Source organism: Saccopteryx bilineata, chromosome 2 (genome assembly GCF_036850765.1).
Source record: "Saccopteryx bilineata isolate mSacBil1 chromosome 2, mSacBil1_pri_phased_curated, whole genome shotgun sequence".
Taxonomy (NCBI): Eukaryota; Metazoa; Chordata; class Mammalia; order Chiroptera; family Emballonuridae; genus Saccopteryx; species Saccopteryx bilineata.
The window spans coordinates 17,392,469-17,414,207 of NC_089491.1; the positions used below are offsets into that span (position 1 = coordinate 17,392,469).

General features: G+C 43.4%; 1 pseudogene; it reads right to left on the reverse strand.

Annotated features, from left to right (window-relative positions):
• Window positions 1–17,748: 17,748 nt before the first annotated feature.
• On the reverse strand, window positions 17,749–20,369 carry LOC136322169 (germ cell-less protein-like 1 pseudogene; annotated as a pseudogene).
• Between the last annotated feature and the right edge of the window lie 1,370 nt (window positions 20,370–21,739).

A 21,739-nucleotide genomic window follows, 5' to 3' on the forward strand; every position in this document is an offset into this window, starting at 1 on the left:
CACATTGTTTACCCTTACCAAATCTCAGTTTCCTCCTTGATAGAATGGGTACGGCAGCGATCGATGTATACATAAAGTCTGGCGTACAGAAAACTCTACCCTGGTGGTAGCAGCAGAGAATAACAGTAAGAGCATGTCTAGCTACACTGCGAGGGGCAGAGATGTTGAAGTCTAGCCAGACCCAGTTTATAAACCCAGGACCATGACTTGCTGCATAACCTTAAAACAACTCACTTGATCTCAGTGAGCCACAACTTTCTCCTCTGTGAAATAAAGAAGATGGTATATAAGTTTCCTGTATTGTTTTTGAGATTAGCTTTGTGTGCTCTCCTTGTAAAAAAAAAATCCTACCTGGAGCTTGATATGTGAAAAGTACTAAAACAAAAAGGCAGTTGTTGTTGTTACTATTGTCTTTACTCATTGGTCTCTTTGTGCCTTGATTTCCTTATTGATAAAACATAATGTTGATGAAAATCCCATTCCAGTGCTGTAATTTGTCTCCTCTGTGATTCATCCCTTCCCGATGTAACATTACTGCTGGGAGCACTGGCCTTCCGCCCAGACTCCCAGCTCCTGTTTTACCCTCTTTCCCTGTGTGGTCATTAACTACCACTCTTCACAATTAAATTGTGCACTGACTGTCGAGGACCTGGGTTGAAAGAATTCTAGCTCACCACTCGGAGTATAAATTTTCACCAACAGCCTTTCTGGTTGGATCATAATTCAGGGGCCATTAATCACATACCTGGCCTCCAGGACTCAGCAGAGGCAGAGGAGTTAATAAAGACCTCTTAGAGGAAAGAAAACGCAGCACAGCCAGGATTGGGAAACCTTTTGGTGACCATGAAGCGGGCTACAGACTGTGGGAGAGAGCTGTGGGTAATTAGAGACCTTAGGGCCAGCTATGGTTTTGAATGCACCAGAGGTAGCGGAAGTTACTGTCTTAAATGAAACCAGAGACAAGGCTTGTCTGGAAGATCGAAATTAAGAGCCGTTTGGCAAGAATGCCCTCTTCTCTCTATAAATAATCCCCCCGCGCAACAAAACCAGCTGCCATAACAATTAAAATTCTACCAAGAGAGATTAGTTTCTCTGAATCATTATTAGTGACTTTCATTAAGATGATCATATTAATCCTACATAATATTTTAAAGCACTTTATAATTTAGAAGCTGATTTCAGTGTATCATATTCCACTTTCCAATCAGGTAGGCAGGAGATAACATCGATTTCTCATTTCATAAAGGAAAAAACTGAGGCACTGAAGGGTTCTGGGGTTTCCAGTGTTCTCATAGCCACTAAAGGGAAGAGGGACGATCAGGGGTTTCAAGCCCGAACAGCACATTCAGTGCATGAACACACTGTTTAGACCAAGGAAGAATTTTCAGATTGGACAGGAGTTAAGCTCTGACAACAATTCAGGAAGGTGGTAGGAGAGAGTTAAAGCGCACAGAATAGATGTTTATCTCTCAGGAAGAAATTAGCTACAGCTTTGTCTGGAGACAGAGAAATAGTCGTAAATGCCTTTGATGCCATGTTTTGTTTTGTCTCATGAGCAAAAAAAAAAAAAAAAAAATAGCACAATAAATTGGACAGAGAATATGTCCTGGTTTTGACAGACCTGGATTTGCTTCTTAACGCCATCTTTTTTTTTTTTCTTTGAGACGTTGAACCTCAGTCTTCTTAATGAAAGACTAGTCTATGATACTGACCTTGCTGCATATGATGAGGCATCAATGAAACAGTTAATGTGAAGTGACTGGTACGTAGTAGGTGCTCAAATAATGATAGCTATGGTTTATATGATTGGACTCTGCTTTTTCTTAGTCATTGTTTATGCAACTAAAATACCAAGGGGACTTTGGTCTCACATGAGAAAAGTCTAACTCAAACAGGAATCAAGTAAATAAATGTATTAGCTGTAAAAATTAAAACTTCCACTTAGCATTGGATTTCAGTGCACATCTGAGGTTATTCTTAGGGTGGAAAGGAAGTCATGTGTGAAAACAATGCACTCCCAGGTATCTCGGTGGTTTAACATTCAAACAATTACTTTTGGGCTTATGGCACATGCATTGCTAAATTATTATTCAATGCATATTCACTTTCCTTTCCCTCCCACTGTGATTGAGTGTATTATTCACCCCACTGAAGCTGGGTTTAACTATGACTTGTTTGGCCAACGGAGCAATGGCAAACATCACCTGAGCAAAGCTCATACGCATGCATATGCAGTTTGGCTTGAGCCGTCACACTCTAATGACATACCATGCAAAGAATATGGCCAAGGCAGCCATTGCCCATCCACCTGGCTCCCAGCTGGGTTACACAGAGCATACCTCATGGCCTGGAGAGCTTCTGCTATAAGGAGAATAAGAAACCCAGGAAACAGAGCTAAACCCAATCTTCAGCCTGGATCCTGGAGTCCAGTCTAACCCAGCTAAATTGCAATTAATCCACAGACCTTCAAATGTGACTGTAAGCGGTCAATGTTTAAACCACTGAATTTTGGAGTGATTTTGTTTTGCAGCTTTATTGCAACGACACACATATCAAATACGGGCTAGCTGTTGGTGGGAGGGTTCCTCTGCTCTGTTAGGCGACACGGGCCAGTACGGGCTCCATCTTCTTTGTCTTTAACAGTTTGATTGCAGTAATAGGGACTTACAATAAACCACACATATTTGAATTGTACAGTTTAACGCATTTTGACATATGCATCACCACAATCACAATTACCACTCTCAAGGCAATTAAGATCCACTGCCTCCCGAAGTTTCATCCAAATCCTCTGCAGTCCCTCACGAACTCAACCCTTGCCCCTCACGTCTGTCCTCAGGCAACCATTGACCTACTTTCTGTTACTCTTGTTCCTTTTGCATTCTCTAGAAGTTTTTATAAATGGAATCATTCACCTGGTATTCTTTTTTTGGCTGTCTTTAACTCAACATAGTTATTTTGAGATTCACTCCCATTTGCTGTATCAATTATTTATCCTTTAATGCTGAGTAGTGTTCCATTTTATAAACCAAGGAGAATATCTTTAATCACCTATTGATAAGCACTTGGGTTGCTTCCAGTTTTTGACTGTTATGAATAAAAATACTATAAATATTTGCATAGAAGCCTTTGTATGGACATATGCTTTCATTTTTATTGGGTGATACCTAAGATTTGAACGGCTGGGTTCCATGGTATTTGATAACTCTGAGTCACCTTCTTTTTTTGGCTTAACAACTCATCACCTCTTTGGAGGGTATGCCACTCCTACTCATAGAGCACCGACCCGACCTGGTCACACTTCCCCGCCTCACTGCAGGGGACTGAGGAATGGGAGGTGCCCCATCTGTAACCCGCCCCCACCCTCCACATCAAGCTTTTTTCTCTGAGCATGTCAGTTTTGCTTTTCTCTCCGGTAGCTTCATTCTTAATCAGGCTTTCATCACAAGAAGATGACCATAAGGGAACTACAATATCATGCTAATATTTCACTAGATCACTGTCTTCAGGGAAAAGAAGATACCTTTTTCCTACATGTGTAATCTAAGTCCAGTGTTCACTCTCATGTGACTGATGGGAGTTCCATGATTATTCATGAAGTATGGCTGGGAAGATGAAATCAGCCAATTCTCAGATAGGAGCCAGGGAACAGGTTTGGCCCTCCTCCAGAATACCCTCAGAGAGTGGAGGAGGGATGATTCTCCAAATAAAATGCAGAAATAAGAAAGAGAGAAGCAAACATACACTTAAATAAACAAATAAAGAAAAATACCACACTACTGTGTTAAGGCTGGAATCATACCAACATTTATATCTTTGTTTTTTACCAAGGGCCCCTCAGTACCAAACTGAATCACACCCCTTGACCCAATCTCTTTTTCTCTTTTTGTCTTTCAATGAACTAGGATGTTCACCATTAAGTTAAGATACTACCAGATTTTGGGTTCATCTGACTGTATAAAAGGTAGTTTAAGTTATGGAGGTGTGAGAAAAAAAAAAGCAAAACAAGGCAGGATAAACCCTAGGGGTCCATCTACCTCTAAGAGTCTATGAGTCTGTGGTTCTACAAATCTTGTTCTATTATGATATTCAGATTTCAGTATGCCTGATCCTGGAGGCAGCATGTGCTCCTGAGCAATCCAAACTCTAATCTTGTTACCGACTTCAGATCATGAGGTTGATACACCCCTGGGGACAGATTGACATTTTGATGCTCCTAGTTAGCAAAAACATGAACTGAGGAAGCTGCATTAACAAGCATATAAATTTATGGTCGGCTGGCACCAAAACGAATCTCGCTGTTTGTTGGCAGCTTTTAAGAAGTGAAATATGTATATGACCAATAGAATCCTGGGAGCTCTCTGTTCAAAACTATCTTTCTCTTCTGCTTCCCTAAAATGCAGAGTGGAAGGAAAATGTGGCAGATACCCTGAAGCCGCTGGATTACTAATGAGAGGCCACTCCAAAGAATCGAAGGGACCTTTTATTATTATCTTTCCTGCTCTTGATTCAGTTTCTGTGGCACAGGCTGCATCAGTAGGCACTCTCTTTGTTTTTCCCAGAGACCCCGAAGGTTTCAGTCTGAGTCCTTGTCCTACAGTGACCACCTCATCCTCAATTCCTCCGGATTTCTTTTCTACAAGAGGCTTACATCTTGAAGCCCTTTGCTTCTCTGAGAAGTCGCATTGAACACTGGGAATGTAAGGCTTTGGTGTTAGGAAATCTAAGTTTGAATCAATGAGCTGATACAAACAATCTGAACCCTTGAGCCAGGGCGAGAAGCCTAGGTATGCTCATTCGTAACCGCTTCACTGAGAAGAGTTAGTGAGCCATCACATGTAGGATGTTGGGGACAGAGGAACAGTATGATAAATGATAATTCCCTCAGATCACTCCTTGCTGCCTCAGAGGCATTGAAACAAATTCCCTAAAGGATTTAAAATTTCTTTAAATAATTTTAGTATAAAAATCAGGTGAGTAGACAAACCATGGAGGCATGTTTTAAGGTTTGAACAGCACCTCGGTGTTCTCAGACTCTTTGACTTGACACAGAATTGAATAGAGCCTTCCTATCACAACATGGTAATTAAACCAACTAAATTTTCTGGGACAGTTTTAACTTCAGAATCTATTCCTTTGTAATAAACGAGATATAATAGTCTTTTAAAACCAGTATTTCAAAGTCTAAACTGTATTCAGTACTCATGCATTGAAATAGTTCTTAAATTTTTTTTGAGGATTAGGAGTTCAGGAAATATGATCACCCAGATTTTCCTTTCTTGATGCTTTGTGCAAAATGAGTCACTAAAATATCATAATATTGACCATTGCTAATCATTCCTAGATTGTCTCATTGAATTTTTCATAGCCATAAGACATGGCTAGAACCATAAGACATTTCAAAAACTATAAGACAGATCATGACTAACTTCTTAATTTTATAAATGAAGAATCTGAAGATCAAATGTATGAAACAATTCATCCTAAGTCAATCACTTAATAAGATATATTGCTATGGAAAACAAAGATAAAGAGTAGGTATTAAACTATGGAAATTGGGGGGAAACATATATATTAGACTACCATAGTGATAATTATCATGATTGGTCCAAAGTCTGTAAGAATTTAGGTAAGCAGACAAAGAGATGTCCCCTTTTCCAGTGTAGTCGATTACAGAATATGGCCACAAATTCCTCTACGCATGTACCTTTGTGATGTGGCATTGCCCACCCTGCCATCAGGAGGTGGAGTCTATTTCTCTACCACCTGAAAGTGTTGAACTTCTTTAACTCTACACTAGTCTGTGACACGCTTCCACCAGTAGACGAAATGTTGTGTGATTTTTTTTTAATTTTTTTTATTTTATTTATTCATTTTAGAAAGGAGAGAGAGAGAGAAGAGAGAGAGAGAGAGACAGAGAGAGAGAAGGGGGGGAGGATCAGGAAGCACCAACTCCCATATGTGCCCTGACCGGCAAGCCCAGGTTTTCGAACTGGCGACCTCAGCATCTCCAAGTCGACGCTTTATCCACTGCACCACCACAGGTCAGGCAAATGTGTGTGATTTTTGAACTCTCAAGAAAGCTTTAAACTTTCGCTCCCAATCTCTTAGAACCCAACCTCCATGTGTGGAAGTCTCAGGTAGACATGTGGGGAGGTTTCACAAAGGAGAACTGAGGTGCCCACGTCAATAGCCCCAAAGAACTGTTAGACATGTGAGTGAGGTCATTAAACACCCTCCAATCAATCTACTAGCATATTATTCAATCAAATATGTGTTTAAGGGTCAATAAAACTCTTAAGAATAGGTCATTGCTCACGTCCCCATGCACACATGCACACGTGCGCACGCGCGTGCACACACACACACACACACACACACTGGTGATCTTTTTCCTGCATTAACAATTAAAACTCTCCCAAATTTCCTGTGATGCAAGAGTTGCAGGATCCTTGGCTATTGTTTGCCACTTTATTCTCTGAATATAAGCTTGCAATAAAATGTAAGTGTTAACCTTTGGACAGAGATGGTAAATCCATTCTCTGTGATTCATTCGTTACCCAGAAGTTTCCCACTTCATGGTATTCTTAGTTAAAATGTTTAAACTTCTTGGCAGCCACATTCCAGTGTCATGTGTTTGTTTATAGAAATATTGAACAGGAAATTTTTATCTATGGAGAATAGAATAAGTAAAAATAAGTTCATTTCTAAGTTTAAAAAGCAAAACTTTGCCTGACCTGTGGTGGCGCAGTGGATAAAGCGTCGACCTGGAAATGCTGAGGTCGCCGGTTCGAAACCCTGGGCTTGCCTGGTCAAGGCACATATGGGAGTTGATGCTTCCAGCTCCTCCCCCGTCTCTCTCTCTCTGTCTCTCTCTCCTCTCTCTCCCTCTCTGTCTCTCTCTCCTCTCTAAAAAAAAAAAAAATGAATAAATAAAAAGCAAAACTTTGGTTGGAGCAGAGAAAGAATTTTTTTGCTGCAGTGGAACGTACTGCGGCTTTGACAGAGAGTGTGAGTCGCTGACGGGCAAGCTGGGCTCCCAAGTCTAATGAAACCAAGTTTAATCTTAACAATTATTATTCAGTTGTCCTTGTGTGAGTTTTTTTTAACAGCGGTGTCTGTAAAATACAGATTGTGATAATACCTATGTGTTGGGCAGATAAAATGTATTATGCTCACTTTGTTAAAGATGGCGCTGCCCACGTGGAGGCCATTGCCCAGGTGATATTAATGTGTGTCTCTGTGGGCGGTAGGCAGGCAGAATCCTTGTAGCCTGGAGCTTGGTTTTAGGACTAAGCCTTTCCCACCCTTTTTGATGTGGAGTGGTACAATCCAATTATGCCTCAGATAAGTGACTTTGTATTAGAGACTTCCCTATTTTGTATATTGGATTAAAGGTTTAGATTTCTACACTATAAAATGGGGGCAGAACGGGAGCTTGCTCTCTTGGTTCCTGAGATTAGCATTAGAGAGAGGAGAGCAGAGAAAGGCCACGTGGAGGAGGTCAGGGGAAAGCAGCCAAGATAGTAGAGTGCTGAGTGAGAGGCCAGTTTGTGCAGAGCTTGTGCAGGAGAAGGAAGGAGATGGGAACAGAGGTGAATAAGTCTGGTGAGCTAGAAACCTTTGATTCTAGGAAACTCGGATAAGTCAGTAGCTTTGTGAGCACTGAATGTGAGTGGGTTTTGGAGCCCAGTGTGTGTTTTTACTTGCCCGCTGGGTGCAAGCTAGAATTAAAGCTAATGGCCCACCAGTTCTTGGCTCCGTTGTTTCTTTACCGACTGTCCGAATTCAATGCGAACCTGCATGGGCCAGGCTGCTGTGAAGGTAGCCATGGCTTCTGGCTTTACACTATGTAATATGGTTGTAGTGTAAACCCTTAATACGTGTAACACTTAAAAATTTTTAATGAATGTTTCCCTTTTGTTATTACACATAACTGGGATCAAATTCTAGCTAGTATTAGGTAATCAAAGTATCAAATAGCAAGTATAATTTGAATGAATTTCTCTTAACCTTTTTGAACACTAATTTTTTTATTTTTTATCATCTATTTAATACAGCTTCATGGGGATATTAATTTAATTAAAAGAGTCAGAGGTTGCTAAAGCTCGGAGAGCAGTTCTATAAAGCAGGAGAGCACGTAACCTTGACATCAGTTTTGTTGATACAGCCCTTGCTCTCATGGGTGCATATGTAGTGCGGAAGATGACCGAGATGCTTGTCACTTTAGTAAGCTCTACAATAGGGAAGATCAGAGTACTTTGGGAACCTGGACAGGGGCCTCTCTACCAGACTCAGAGAAAAGATCAAACAAGACCTCCCAGAGGAAATGATATCTAACCTTATCTGGGAAGGATGAGTAAATGAAAGCCAGAAGAAGGAATGTGATGGGGGTGCAGAGCAGGAAACAACAGTGTAGGAGGGAGGGAAGCCCTGGAATGAGAGCACCTGGCAAATTTGAGAATTAAAAGAAGTCCAATGTGACTAGGGCTACAAGCATATACCAGAAACTATGTGAGGCTCCTTAAAATTATTGCTGTAATTTTAGCCTCCTACAGCCCTGTGAAATAAGGCCATGATTTCCATTTAAGGAATAAGAAAACTGAATCCCCATTAAAGGTTATGAGTGCCCTGGCCGGTTGGCTCAGCGGTAGAGCGTCGGCCTGGCATGCAGAAGTCCCAGGTTTGATTCCTGGCCAGAGCACACAGGAGAAGCGCCCATCTGCTTCTCCACCCCTCTCCCTCTCCTTCCTCTCTGTCTCTCTCTTCCCCTCCCACAGCCGAGGCTCCATTGGAGCAATGATGGCCCGGGTGCTGGGGATGGCTCTGTGGCCTCTGCTTCAGGCGCTAGAATGGCTCTGGTTGAAACAGAGCGACGCCCCAGAGGGGCAGAACATCGCCCCCTGGTGGGCATGCCGGGTGGATCCCGGTTGGGCACATGCGGGAGTCTGTCTGACTGCCTCCCCGTTTCCAGCTTTGGGGGAAAAAAAAATAAAAGGTCATGAGTTATGTAAGGTTTAAATAAAAGAAAGAGACAGGATTGGGACTTCGGTATTCTGGTTCCAAAGCCATTGTTCTTCCAATGACCAAGAGAAGAGCTCAGAAGGAGAAAAAGTTTGAGGAGTCAATACTCCTGACAACAAGTTTTCCAACCATCCATCTAGAGGGGACAGGGTGGGCAGGTAATCATGTGCCCTTGATGCATCCTTCTTACTGCTGGCATGAGGGAGACAGGTGTAGCCACTCTTGTCCTCCCGAGGGATCACTTAAAGCTCAGACTTTCTGGAAGAAAGGAATAGTCTTTGGCAAGCATGATTGTCAGATGGTCCAGATGCTTAGAAACTTAAAGAAGCTGTGCGCACAGAACAGGCAGGCTGCACAGTGAGAAACATGTCTGTAGACAGGATCCTGAATGTTTAGACCTGAGCAGCCACTGCTGTCTCACTGAGAATGTATGTCCCATCATGAGCAATTACAGCTTTCTGTGAGCGTGAGTGGCCTTCCTGATAGAATTCAGCTCCAAGGAATTAAGAAAGAGGCCCTCAATTGGTTATTTTTCAAGCCCCTCCCTATCTCAGGCCAGCAGCTTCATTGTTCCGTGGCTGCTTCAAAAGACCCTCTCTGGAAAGACTCACACATTCTCTCCCCGAGCCTTATCGGCCTCCCTCAGACCAGCTCATTTGCCTAATGGTGTCTCCGCAGAGGCTGCAGAAGGCTCCAAATTTGAGCTGAGCAACCTCTCACTTTTGGCAAGCCGCTGGGACTCCTCTGGCCTCTGTGTTGGGGGCTCAGAACTCACTGGAGATCCCATTTCTCCAAAGCTTGACCTTGCTGCGGTCAGCGGCGGACCTGAGAACTTCTTGGGATTCGGACATTCAGGGCCCACTGGGTTCTTCACTATGTCACATTCTCCCACGTGCTTGGGCCGTCATTGCTGCTAATGATGCAAGGATGGCCTGCTGTTTGTATTCGACCGTGACAAGGGATCAGGGAACTGACAGAGGCGACATGGTGTCATGGATAACAGTTTTCTAGTCAAACAAATCTAATGGGTTCTTTTGATAACTGGATGTTTAATCTTACATGTTACTTAAATTTTTAAAGCCTCATTCTCATTTTTAAAACAGGAATGAGAAAATCTACTTTACAGGGAGGGTGTGATTATTAGATGAAATTATGCCAGGAAAAAAGAATGTAATATAACTTATTTGGCAAAGAGGTAATAATAATAAAAAAAAAATTTAGTTACTATCAATATGATTTTCCTTTGGAGAAGAGGAGACAGAGAGAGGCCAGGGAGTTCAATGACAATGGCTTATTATTTTCTCCTTAGTATTGCTGTTTGATAAATTTGATGTTTGAGAATCATTTGTTTAAACTGAATTAAGCATCTATAGAAGACCTGGGATATACAGAGTGGGCAGTTAGTTTGGAGTCAGGGCAGCAGAGTTTATGATGGCAGTAAGACATCTGCATGGGGGTCTAGCCCTTTGCCATCCTATCGGACATTGAGTAAATTACTCCACCTCGTTAAGTGCTGGTTAGTCCTGCACAATGGCTGTAAGGATGCTCTCAGATATTTGGAAGGTATAATCATGAACCAACACGATTGAAAGTCCTCTACAAAATAGAATATTTTCAACTCGCTAATGAAGAACAAGGACATATTAAGATATGGAATTTCTCCAGTCTTTGGCACTCCATTTATATTCTCTCTGACCCCACCGTGGAACTAGATGAAGCAGGATTTAGACTGAAAACGAGAAAAGTTAGTATCTTGACAAATGTCACACAATGTTACTCCCTCCTCATAGACGTCAGGGTTAACATGGAAGACATCAATGATGACTCTCTTTCTCATCCGCTCATAGCAAGTTTTTATAAAAAATATAGTTAGTTCTACCTTCAGAATACATCCAGAATCTGATTATATTCCATCGCCTCCACTTAGGTCACATGATCTTTTGCCTAGCCTTCCAGATGGTCTCCAAGCCATATGTATTATCTTCTCCAAGAGTGAAGCTTTTGAAACCTCACTTAACCAGTGTCGGTCCTCAAGTAGAATCATCTTCATGTTTTTATTTTTGTTTTTGTTTTCTTTCCCCCACTACACTCAGGAAGCTGAAGTCCAGGCAGTGGCCTCAAAGGCCTGATGTGTTAGGTTATTTTCTGCTTCTAAGAACTTGAGTCAAACCTCACTGCTCTCCACTGTGCCCACTCTGCTCGAACCTCCTGCCAAGCCTTTTTGCCTTTTGTTGTTTAGGATACATGTGCCTGTGCTCCCGGGCCTTTGCACGCCTTTGGTCAGATGTCTTCCCTCACATGGCTCACATTTCCAATTCATTTAAGTCTTCTCGAATGTCAGCTTCTGAGAATGCCTTCTCTGATCCCTCCACATGAAAGAAAGCAGCCCTCCCTCCTCTGCCACTCACTGAGCCCTTAAACCTCTTTGTTTGTCATCTTAATACCAATTGGCCACCTGCTATACCAGTGGTAGTCAACCTCGTCCCTACCGCCCACTAGTGGGCGTTCCAGCTTTCATGGTGGGTGGTAGAGGAGCAACCAAAGTATAAATAAAAAGATAGATTTAACTATAGTAAGTTGTTTTATAAAGATTTATTCCACCAAACTTAGCAAATATCTGACATAAAGTACTTGGTAAGTAATTATTATTATATGCTTTAACTTGCTGTAACTCTGCTTTATAAATTTTATAAAGTAAAGTTACTTCCCTACTTTACAAATCACCATGACTGTGGAACCGGTGGGCGGTTAGAAAATTTTACTACTAACAGAGATACAAAAGTGGGCGGTAGGTATAAAAAGGTTGACTACCCCTGTGCTATACTAGTAGGTAAGTTTTCAATTAATCTACCTTTTGACAACACTAGAACAGAGCTCTCTGTGGACTGGAAACATTTTTTAATGCAATTTTATAGAATTTCCCTTCTTATGAAATCAAAGGTATTCTTTTTAATGCATACTTCATGTGTTTTGACAGACCTACTGTAATCAGATATAGACCATTTTTATCACTCCAAACAGTGCTCTGTGTCCCCCTCTTTATCCCAGGCAACAAACTGACCTGAGTTCTATAACCATAGCTTAGGCTCTCCTTTTCTAGAATTCACATCAATGGAATCACCCAGTATAGCTTCTTTTGTATCTGGCTCCCTTTGCTCAATATTATGTTTTCAAGGGTCCATTCATGTTCTTCAGAATGTCAGTAGTTTCTTTTTATTACTAAGTAGTATTCCCTTGTGATGAACATGCCACCATTTGATTGTCCATCGCCTTAGGATGAATAGTTAGGTTGTAGCCAGTTTTGGAATATTATGAATGAAGCTGCTTTGACTTTCCAACCGTGCAAGTCTTTCGGTGAACATATTTTCCCTTTCTTAGGTAAACACTTTGGAGTAGGATTGCCTGGTCACAGGCTAAGTGCGTGTTTAACTTGGCTTTAAATCTTTGTGTTTTGCTGATATATCCCCACTATCTGGCATGTAACAGGCACTCAGTGGATATTTATTAACTGGAAAGCTTCACCAATTAATAGTGAGAGCAGATAAAGTCCAAAGCTCTCTGAGGCCCAAGTTAGAGCTCTGTCCACTTCTCCAGACTGACTGATCCAAGGGGAATGACTGATGCACAACATCCATCTCAGACCTGTGTGGGCAAAGCCAGGGTGGGCAGCTGCCCTGAGTCCCTTGGCGAATCTGTTCTTGATGGAGCTGAGTGGAGAAAACCCTGATGTGAGGCAGTGTTTCTCTGGCCTTCACGCTCAACAGGCCTGGACTGTTTTCTTCCACCGGGGACCGGCTGCTGTAATGGCCAGAGTTCTGCCCCCGCCCACTCTCCCGATCCCATTATCCCCCTGTCCGGAGAGGCAAGCAAATTTCGATGAGGCGGTTAGCACCTGGAGGCTCGTCCAAGTATTGAATTCACCACCTGGTGACTACAATTAAAATTCCTCTCCTTTGATTTATTTTGGTTGGGGGAAAGAAACCATGTAAGTTTTTGGAGATGGAGATAAGGGTTGATATATGTCCCATCCATTTCCCTGATAACAACACTCTCTTTGCTAACACAGATGGAAAAAACTTCCATCACACCCACACTCGACTAGTTGTCGAGGAGGAAAGATGAGGTGGTGAAGGCTGAAAAGGAAGAGAAGAGAAGGAATAGTCTGGAGGAAGGAGATAATGAGAAATGTGCATGATACTTCTGGTGATGGAATTTAAACCAAAAAAAAAAAAAGAGATGTCTGTCTGCTTGACTCACAGAATTGTCTTTACCACTGAGAATGCAGCCCCCTTTCCGCCCAGTTGAGGAGAAGCAGATTCGCCTTGAACGTGATATAATGCAGGAACACTTCTCAGGGGGTCTGAGGATAAGCTTGGAGAGGACTCGTGAGCTGTCTGACATTGAGGGAGGGGGGAAATACAGGCACCTGTCTCTCCTCAGATACTCAAAGGTGGATTAACGACCACCAAATAAATAAAAGGTAAAAAAAATAAACTGACTCAGTAAACCTCTATAATTTACAGTGAAGGATATTTAAATGTTTCAAGATAAAGAAATTCCTCAAATTCATATTGCTGATCATATATTTATGTCAGTCAAACTAGCACCCAAATCTCCTGACTCTCATATTCAGTCTATTTTATATTGCCACTTGAATCTGCAGACCTGTTAGTAGAAAGGTGTTATGATTCGGTCTATTTCAATCAGACCACTATAACTCCTGGAGGCGGGCAAGGCAGGTATAACTGAGGCCATTTGATAGATGGCGACAAGGAGCTCAGAGTAACACAGTCAACCTACTTCTTCAAGGTGTGCTTGGTAGACCTACACTGGCGTGGCTTCAGGGATCACGATTCCAGTCCCTCCGTCTGACAGCAGCTCCTGGTACGCCATGCATCTTCCCTCCAACTCCAGCCCTACACAAGAGAGGGTGTCACTCAGGCTTGGGTCAATCAGAGCGCCCTTCCCTTGGTGACTGTGATTGGTCCGAAGAGTGGCACATGATCCAAACCAAGCCAGTTAGAAACCTCCTTTGGAATTTTGTAAAAACTGAAGTTGGGAGTGGTAAGAGATTGAGGAAGACCCCTCAGATGAGAGGACTGCCTAGAGCAGGGGTCCCCAAACTTTTTACACAAGGGGCCAGTTCACTGTCCCTCAGACCATTGGAGGGCTGGACTATAAAAAAAAAAACTATGAACAAATCCCTATGCACACTGCACATATCTTATTTTAAAGTAAAAAAACAAAATGGGAACAAATACAATATTTAAAATAAAGAACAAGTAAATTTAAATCAACAAACTGACCAGTATTTCAATGGGAACTATGGTCCTCTCATTGACCACCAATGAAAGAGGTGCCCCTTTCGGAAATGTGGCAAGGGCTAGATAAATGGCCTCAGGGGGCCGCATGTGGCCCGCGGGCCATAGTTTGGGGACCCCTGGTGTAGAGGAAGGCTGGGAAGACCTACTGCTGAAGAATGAGGGGAAAAGACAAAACCAAAACACAGTGTTTTGAGTCCTGAGGTTTTTCTCCCTAAGGCTCACCGTGTTTTAAAATTGCTTTCTTTTCTGCCAGCTATTCAAGTATGCTCTTAATAATTCTCTTCTGGGAGAGGTGAATTAGGGAGGAATGTTTGGAAAAGCTAGTTTCAGATAGATATGCCACTTGTAACTGAATGAGTTCTGCCTACATGCGAATCAAGCGACCCAAGCACAGGCTTAATCCCTTGGACACATTTTGTTTGAGAAAGTCTTTGACATCAGTGCAAACGACTTACACGTGTTCAGTGCCAACAGGAAACAAGAAGATGCCGGGGTGTGGGGGGTCACCACGCCACGGAGGCAGGGTCCCTGAAGAAGGGCCATTCACTGTCCTCATTGCAAAGTTACACAGAGGGTTTGTCACCTCTTTCCTCTACCTCTGATTTCTCTCACATGTTCTCTTCTCACTCTCCTCTAATACTGTCTCCTCTCTAGATCATCTTTTACTATCCGTGGAGTTCTGATGCCCCCTGCTGCTGGCTGCTGGCTGCTGGCTGGCTGCAAGAATCGCCCTGGTGGCTGGCTTCTCTCATTCCTCGTTTCTCCTGCCTCCACATCATCTGTGCTAGTTCTTTCTTCAGTCATACTGGTTTTTTTTTTTTTTTTTCCTCTTCAGTCCTCTAAGTGTCTGGCTCTACTTCCTCACCATTTTTCTATGCCGCTTGGGTCTTATTCCCTGCATCTTTATTTCAGCATCTTTCTGTCCACCTTTCTCCTTCTCTCTCAGCTTCAGTTTCTGATGGTGTTCTTTCTGCCTCAATCCATATCTCAGTTCATGTCTTAAATTCCTGGGTTCCTGTATCTTGATCTGTTTCACAGGCACAGTTTCTGTCACATACTGTCACCCACTCTTTGGCAGAATGTGTACTTTCACAGAGAAATAACACGAAATCTTTCCCTCGCCATCCTAAGACAGTTTAGCCTAAGGAGGTGGTCAGCCTTCCTGAATGGCTGGGCTGGTTAGCTCTATGCACAGAAGTATCTGTAATGAGAAGTGAATCACTTTCACTCGCTCTAGAGAGTTAGACTTCTTCTGTAAACTTCACCACCAATTTGCTGTGTGATATCGGGTGATTATTTTCCCTTTCTGAGCCTCAGGTTTTAAAGATGTATGGGTCATAGGGGCCAAAGGTGGGGAGGGAGTATCAGAAGACTGTGGTCCCTCTGCTAGATCAGAGACGGAAGCTCTGGTTCTAGGTTTCTGGACCCTGCATGAGAGGCTAGTACTTGTAACATCTGTGCCTCTTAAGACCTCTCTGTCTGAGGTCCTGTGGATGGATAGATTCTTTCATTAGCAGATAGGACTTATATTCCAAGAATCACACTGGCCTAAGTTTGTTTTTCTGCCCAAGTGAGCTCTCATTAGCATTTGAGATAAACACACGAAGAACCTAACCTAAGAATATCTCCATCCATCTTGGTTCCCAGGAGGGAGGGTGGGCACTGTCAACGAAGAGCATGGGATTCGGAATAGTCCCCGTGACTTTCCAAAGGAGACTGCTGACATGGGAAGGTGTGTGTCAGACACTACCGTGTCAGAGGCACTGCACACCTGATTCCATAGGAATGCTTACAATAATCCCGAAAGGTGTATATTATGGTAAGAAAACTGAGCTCCACAGAAGTTAGCTGAGGGAGGGCTTAAAGCGGAGTCTTTCTGGTGCAGAAACTCAAGAATGTGAATCAAAAGCACAGGCTGGTCACGAGGAGACCCTGGACTACACTCTCTGCTTTCCTGGGTTGAAGGTCCTCCATCGCTAAGGTGTGAGTGACTTACTTTATGGCGTTCTGGGGTCTCATCAAGTTGTAACATATTGAGGTTCTATTACTCACTGCCTTCCCTGACTTCCCCACAATTTGTTCTGCCCTCTATCAGCTGGGACCTCAGTCACAAGGTCCTCCTGTACCAGCGACTCACAGTGGTGTGGGGACAAGAACATGAGACTGAAATTCAGGACACACTTCCTTCTCTTTCGCAGTGGGAACTTAGCTACCCTGCGATTCCAGTTCTCTTCCTCTGCTGATAGCTCCTCAGGCCCGTCTCTGCGCCAGCTCTGGGTACCTACCACAGTTCCGATGTTTGACCAGCCATTTGCGTGACAGACGTGATGTTCTGTGCTGACTTCTCTGCTTCCATGAAGAGTCTAATGAAACTTTGAGTGATGAGGACTTACTTCTGAGTCATCCCTGACTCCTCCCTCTCCTCGGCGTTTCCTTTATCGTCACCGTCCTCCGTTTGTCCGAATCGTTCCCCTCCTCGCCATTACCCTTGCTTCCATTCCGGAGTGACCCTGTTGTTTCTGAGACTGTCTACATGTCTACATTTTACATCAGGGAGCTTCTGTGGTCCAAGGACTGGGCCATAATCAACCCCTTTATTCAGTCTCCAAAGCCATGGAAACAAGTATTTAATGGTTAAAAACAACTACATATTGGAAGGATATTAGGAGGGATTATAAAGAGCAGTTGAAAAAAATTAGAGGACAGCCTTAAACACTGTGCTTTCATCAATCAAAGAAGCATGTATAAATGGCCTTTTAAATTATTCTTCAGCTTTCATTTAGACAAATAAAAAATAAATTTACAGGTAGGCCACTGAGGTACATTCACATCGGGCAGGAACAAAGTTTAAGCTAAAAAATCAAATCTATATTTGGTTGCAGGGAAATGTGAGATTTACCTATAGCGATTTTTCTACTGATGCTAAATTAAAAGCATGAGCTCACATCTTTGTAACAGAAACGGATTGACAGCTATATTTTTGGCTTTAAAATGTTTTTTTTTCATCTATGCATAGAAATGTAATGAGGATAAGAATAGTCTTCTGTGTTATCTGTGCGTTCACAAGGCCTTAGTCATTGTCAGTCACCTTAGGAGTGAACGTCACAGGGCCATTAAATTACAGCTGGCAGAGGAGGGATCAAAGGGACCAGAGGAAAAGAGGACAGAGGGAAGGGGAGGATAGAATGGGATAAACCTGAAGGGAAGGGGGGAGGGCGCTGTCGGGAGGGGGCAAGGGAGATGTTGAGGGGAATACGGGGGAAGGGGGATGCATTAGGGGCAACACTAGACTCTATGTAAACACAATAAATTAAATAAAAATAAATAAAAAAAACAGAAAAAAAATTAAAGCTGGCTGGAAAGGGTTTCCGAGTGCTACTGTTCCCACCTGATAAGATCCTCAGTTTTCTGGATTTTCTGGAGGACGATGACTTCCTGTCCTTTTTTTCTGGTGAGATAAGACGGGAAATTACAGGTGATAGATATAAGGGGGTGATCAGAAGGCTGCTGTCCAAGTTCATCACGGCTTGTTCCTGACCCTGTCTAAGTGTTATAGTATGTGGTCGCCAGTTGTTCTACGACATATTATTTATTCACTACGCCCAAAAGAGGCCAAATGTTATCTAAATGTTCTGCCCCTTTGCAGCTGTAACCCGACAGACCCACTACATGGCTGATTTAGTGGGTTGCTTTGAAAATGACATATGGATTGGTATAGGTTACAAGCAGGTCAAAGCTGAAGGTAAAACCTGTCCGCCGCCAGCAGGATTCACCATCTTCGTCAAGCTTCCTGCCACACCTCACGCCATTTCCCTCTAGTTCTTCTTTATTGATTTCTTGAGGCCCCACCTCACTGCCTTGTTCCGCCCGGAGCACAGCAAGCCACTACTGTGTATGCACAGAAGACAGCCATTCAGAAGGTACTAGAGTAGCTCATTCGATGATTCTTGCTGAGGCCAATTCACTGATAATAACCTTAAATGTCTGAATACAAACACAATTGGTTTTCCTAGCCCAGTTTCAAGGAAGGTCATCCTTTCAAAATCTTTCCTCCTCTTAGAAAACCAGACATCTGTGTTCAGTCAAAACCCGATTTAAGGGTCTATTCCAAGAAGGCCCACAGTGAAGAGCACCCACTTTTTAAGAGCTGTGCATACATCTCTCTCCACTGGTGTCACAAATAATCAATGAACAAGTGAGCTGATCCATGGCATTTATACTGAGTTCTTTAAAAAGATAGACATTCTGATAAGTCATAAAATTGTTTAGAAGCCATGCAAGGTCCCCTTTTCCTTACAGAATGTCTTCCCTAGGTCCCTGCTGATGCGGGAGAGCCACACACAGTTTTCACATTAATTGTTTCCTTCGTCGTCTCGCCACACTGCTGTATGAAACCAGCCAACTGTCGCAGACAGGCTGCTGCCGAAGAAGTGACAATAACTCGGCGGGGCCTTTATGAAGACATCATCTCCATACAGGGACCCAAATGCAAACCGCCGAGCTTCTCGGCAACATTCTGGTCAGGGATCTCTGGGTCAATGATATTCATGCTGGATTCTTCACAAGAACCACTGAACCTGCTAGAAAAGTAGCCAGGGTGGCATAAATATATTTTGTGTAAACTCCAGTCTTCTCCTAGAGTACAATTCTTTCTTTTTTAAAATTCCGTTTATTAGGGTAGCGTTAGTTAATGAAATCATATAGGTTTGATCCTCTGTAACTTACACATCCTCTGTATGTTGTATTGTGTGTTCACCACCCCAAGTCAGATCTACTGCACCAATTATCCCCCTTTGCCCTCTTCTCCCTCCCCCACTCCCCTTTCCCTCTGCTCATCAGCACACCATTGTATATGCCTATAAGTTGTGTGTGTGTGTGTGTGTGTGTGTTTTGCTTAGTCTCTTCCCTTTATTTACCCTGCTCCTCAGTGCCTGAGCCAACTTTGCTCCAGTGGAGCCTTGGCTGCAGGAGGGGAAGAGAGAGATAGAGAGAAAGGAGGGAAGGAAGGGTGGAGAAGCAAATGGGCGCTTCTCTTGTGTGCCCTGACTGGGAATTGAACCCGGGACTTCTATATGCCAGGCTGACGCTCTACCGCTAAGGCAATGAGCCAGGGCTATTCACAAATCTTAATGTCACATTATCACCATTCAAAAATAATGTTTGATAAATATATTTGGATGTACTCTAATTTCTTTCCTTTGAGGTGTGTTGAGGAGCTGCTGCTGCTGGTCCCCTTCCTCTGTCTTGGAGTGGGGGGGTGACAGTAACAGTGGGATCTGCTGTGCCACTGCCCTGCTTGTGCTTGTGGGCTCGCCCCAAGAGAGCAGGCCTATGGGCCACGGCTCCCGGGATCTCAGGGAGCACCCTTCAGGGAGCCCAGAGGACGGGCCACCCTCCATGGCCCGGAAGCGGCCCAGGCAGTGCCGCTTTCGCCGGGCATCCCCAGTCTTGGCAGTGGACGCCACCGCCTCCGTCCTCTGTCTACGCAGCGTCTCAAGACTGCAGGACCCTGCCCGTCTCTCTCGACAAAGCCTGTTATCAAATTTTGAATTCCCACAATGCTTAACATCTTGTCCCTTTAAAGGTGGTAATCACTCCATTTTTGTTTTTGTTTTCTGAAGGTTGAAAGAGTGAGAGGTAACAATTCAAGTGCAAAAGAAAGGAAACGGGAAGCATAAAACCCAGAAGAAAAAGGGGCAGGGAGGAGAAATCCTAAAACGTGTTGTGCTCCGACACAGGACTCAAGACAAAGCATGCTTCACTATGGGTTCGCTTTTTACATGTGAGGGCTGACTGCAGAGAGAGAGGGCCGAAGATGGGGAAAGATAAAGAATTAGAAGCCAAGCAAATATAAAATTAGGAGACAGTTTCAAATCTCTGGAGGCAGAAGGTAATTCAGTAAGAAAAGCAGCTTTACAGGGTGACGCCTTTGAAAACACCTTTTGCAGGTGCCTGTGCGTCCTGCAAAGTAAGATGCCTCCTCCGTAGCCCCAGGACTCTTCCTCCAGCTCCTGGGAACATCTCGGCGCTGCAGCCCCTGGCCGCACCCTTCCCTCCGCTACCACTGCTTTGCCCTCAACACAGCCTCCCCAGGACAGCAATCGATACCAAACACCGCACGCTTTAAGTCCATCAATGAAAAAGCTGTTACAATAACAGCAGCAATTTTATGTGGCTACCTGATTTCTTTCAGGCCTCCCAGACCCAAAGGCGGGAAATAATAACCAGTCATTTTTCATCAAGACAGACAATACAGGAGGACAGTTGGAGCAGAGGTGCTTCCTGTGAGCTGTACCGCCTATGCCAGTGCGGAAGTGCTGGCCGGAGGAGAGATTGACACCGGGGCCAGGGTGTGGGGGGGGGGGGTTCTGCGCATGTGCCCACGTAAAACAGCAACAGGAGTTCTAACCAACATGGTAATTAAGGCAGCACTAGGCGATCCTGCAGTTCTGGGTTCACCCATACCCATGGCTTCACGTGCCCCTCCCGACGAGGCAGTGTGGCTGGTAAAAAGTCAAACATCGTCCCCATTTCACAGATGCGCCAGTGGAGACACGCAGGGGAGAGGCTTAGTAAGCAGACCTAGGGCGAGAACACAGAGCTCTCTAGCCTAACCCAGTTCTTGTCTGTTTCCTTCCCTGCCCCCCACCCCAAATGAATAGCAAGTAAATGAGCCAGTCATATAGATGGAGACCAAATTGTGTTTTTGAAGAATATTTTATGACTTAGGAAAATGTTTATAGTTAAGTGAAACAAGAACTGTGTGTGCATGTGAGTAGAATGATAATCTCGATTTTGTAAAAATTTTATGTAGACGCACACACATGGATAAACCGAAAATACCGCTGAATGAAGATATCCTTCCTTATGCTTTGCTGTGTTTTAAACATTTTTTTACAATATGCATATATTCCTAATATTTTTAAAAGTTAATTTGAATTTTTATTTGCATTAATAACTTATATGTTTACATATACATACACAGATAGATAATCTCAAGAGAAAACCTTTTTTTTTTTTTTTTTTTACTTTCTCTTGTTTTTCCCCACGGAGGCAATAAAAACAGGTTGTGATAGATAGAACCCAATGTCTGTGCAAAACCACTGGTCAAGCCCCGGGCCTAAGTTGAGTTCTTTTTTTTTTTTTTTTTTTTACAGAGACAGAGAGAGAGTCAGAGAGAGGGACAGACAGACAAGAACAGAGAGAGATGAGAGGCATCAATCATTAGTTTTTCGTTGCAACACCTTAGTTGTTCATTGCTTGCTTTCTCATATGTGCCTTGACCATGGGCCTTCAGCAGACTGAGTAACCCCTTGCTGGAGCCAGTGACCTTGGGTCCAAGCTGGTGAGCTTTGCTCAAACCAGATGAGTCTGTGCTCAAGCTGGCGACA